The 2835-nt window shown below is 46.0% G+C and overlaps 1 pseudogene; it reads left to right on the top strand.

The window, feature by feature from the left end:
* The first annotated feature begins 1446 nt into the window (after positions 1-1446).
* Positions 1447-2835, top strand: part of LOC135569866 (testis-expressed protein 30-like) — a 3385-nt pseudogene continuing 1996 nt past the window's right edge.

Raw genomic sequence — 2835 nt, 5'->3', positions numbered from 1 at the left:
CAGGTGACAAGCTTATGGGCATGTGGGTAGCAGTGTGTAGGAGGGAGATTCCTGGGTGGGAGAAGTGTGCAGAGGGGCATGTGGGTAGCAGTGTGTAGGAGGGAGATTCCTGGGTGGGAGAAGTGTGCAGAGGGGCATGTGGGTAGCAGTGTGTAGGAGGGAGATTCCTGGGTGGGAGAAGTGTGCAGAAGGGCATGTGGGTAGGAGGGAGATTCCTGGGTGGGAGAAGTGTGTAGGAGAGCATGTGGGTAGCAGTGTGTAGGAGGGAGATTCCTGGGTGGGAGAAGTGTGCAGAAGGGCATGTGGGTAGGAGGGAGATTCCTGGGTGGGAGAAGTGTGTAGGAGAGCATGTGGGTAGCAGTGTGTAGGAGGGAGATTCCTGGGTGGGAGAAGTGTGCAGAAGAGCATGCGACAGAGGAATGTGTAGTTTTGGGGAAAGAAGCGGTATGAGTTAATAACAGGGAGGCCCGTGGGGCTGGGGATTTGAAGTGTCCGGTGCGAGAGAGGCAGTTGGAGATTTCCAGAGTCTGAGAAGTGCAGAAGGTGTCGTGTGTTGAGGCAGTGAAGAAAGGAGAGGAGGATGGGTTAAGGGGGAAAGGATCCTGAGAGGATCCCAGTGAGTTGTAGATCTCTATCAGTACAGAGGGATAAATCAATATGCTTCAGTAAGATTATCTTCTTAGCTTTCAAATCAATGGTTATCAACTGTACCACAGAAATGGAATGTAAGTGACAGACAATTGAGATGGAGAGAAGTATTTGGGTGTACGAGACTTGACGCCAGAAGACTTACAGGGTGACTTAATAGATTTAAATAGTGGAGGAGGGTGGTGTCCCATCCTATCAGGTTGTTGGCCTGAGGTAGGACTAAATAGATTTAAATAGTGGAGGAGGGTGGTGTCCCATCCTATCAGGTAGTTGACCTGAGGTAGGACTAAATATATTTAAATAGTGGAGTAGGGTGGTGTCCCAGCCTATCAGGTTGTTGGCCTGAGGTAGGACTAAATAGATTTAAATATATTTATCAGGTAGTTGACCTGAGGTAGGACTAAATAGATTTAAATAGTGGAGTAGGGAGGTGTCCCATCCTATCAGGTAGTTGACCTGAGGTAGGACTAAATAGATTTAAATAGTGGAGTAGGCTGGTGTCCCATCCTATCAGGTTGTTGGCCTGAGGTAGGACTAAATAGATTTAAATAGTGGAGTAAGGAGGTGTCCCATCCTATCAGGTAGTTGACCTGAGGTAGGACTAAATATATTTAAATAGTGGAGTAGGGTGGTGCCCTGTTAGATGATAGGGTATTTAGTTATTGATTTAATTTTTTTCAAGCAAAGTATAAGGGAGTTGCACTTCTGTCCAGTAGGTGGCAGTAATGCAACATTTATTAGATGCCCACCGCCGTTAACCCTCATTGAAGAAGAAGAAGAAGACAAGACAATAACGACATGGAAACGTATCAAGAGGTAAAATGTTTATGTTGACGATTGATACAAGTTATACAGTTTATGTAAGTATTTGATAGAATACATGGCCAAGCATAAATTACTCACTAACTCAATAATGACTTTTACAGGACAGCTTGAACATAATTTTTGGTAAAAAACAATCGTCGTTGCTGTCAGAGTTGTGTTGAGCGTCCCTGATAACGTAAGTGCTGTGCGGACTGCTGTCATCGTGACGCACGGGACTGGAGGGGACGTCAACCTAAAGCATTTGGTTTCTCTGGCTCGTGTGCTTGCGTCGAATGGTCTGCTATGTCTTCGCTTCACGTGTAAAGGTTTAAACCTGGTTTACAGAGTGAAGGCTTACAATGCTGTTTTGGTAAGAATTATTTGTGAAATCCAGATTTGTGCATTGTCTTCATAGTTAAGAATAACACGAGAGTTTGTGTGCCATTTATGGAAATATTCTGTTTTATTTTGCAGGAACACCTGAAATATCTTAAGAAATTCACAATCAGACAAATATTCTTTGTTGGTAAGTAAGCAAACCATTTTTTTTTTTTACCTAAATGAAGCCCTCAATTGGCTTGATGTATATCCCAGTTATGAGCCATGTGATAAGGCTGTCACATAACAACAAACCAATATAACCACATCATTCTGGAAGAGTTTTTCAATCTGTCTTTGCACATATCTCTCTGGTCTACTGTATCTCTGACCCCTGGTCTACTGTATCTCTGACCCCTGGTCTACTGTATCTCTGACCCCTGGTCTACTGTACCTCTGACCCCTGGTCTACTGTACCTCTGACCCCTGGTCTACTGTATCTCTGACCCCTGGTCTACTGTATCTCTGACCCCTGGTCTACTGTACCTCTGACCCCTGGTCTACTGTATCTCTGACCCCTGGTCTACTGTACCTCTGACCCCTGGTCTACTGTACCTCTGACCCCTGGTCTACTGTATCTCTGACCCCTGGTCTACTGTATCTCTGACTGCTGGTCTGCTGTATCTCTGACCCCTGGTCTACTGAATCTCTGACCCCTGGTCTACTTTATCACTGACCCCTGGTCTGCTGAATCTCTGACCCCTGGTCTGCTGAACCTCTGACCCCTGGTCTGCTGAATCTCTGACCCCTGGTCTGCTGAATCTCTGACCCCTGGTCTTCTGAATGTCTGACCCCTGGTCTACTCAATCTCTGACCCCTGGTCTACTCAATCTCTGACTCCTGGTCTACCGTATCACTGACCCCTTGTCTACTGTATCTCTGTCCCCTGGTCTACTGTATCTCTGACCCCTGACCCCTGGTCTACTGAATCTCTGACCCCTGACCCCTGGTCTATTGTACCTCTTCACCAGGCAGGGATGTATGTACCGGTATATTTTTCTGAGT

Source organism: Oncorhynchus nerka, linkage group LG3 (genome assembly GCF_034236695.1).
Source record: "Oncorhynchus nerka isolate Pitt River linkage group LG3, Oner_Uvic_2.0, whole genome shotgun sequence".
In the NCBI taxonomy this organism is placed as follows: domain Eukaryota; kingdom Metazoa; phylum Chordata; class Actinopteri; order Salmoniformes; family Salmonidae; genus Oncorhynchus; species Oncorhynchus nerka.
Note: the sequence above shows the minus strand (reverse complement) of the source record. Positions and strands in the feature narration are given on the sequence as shown.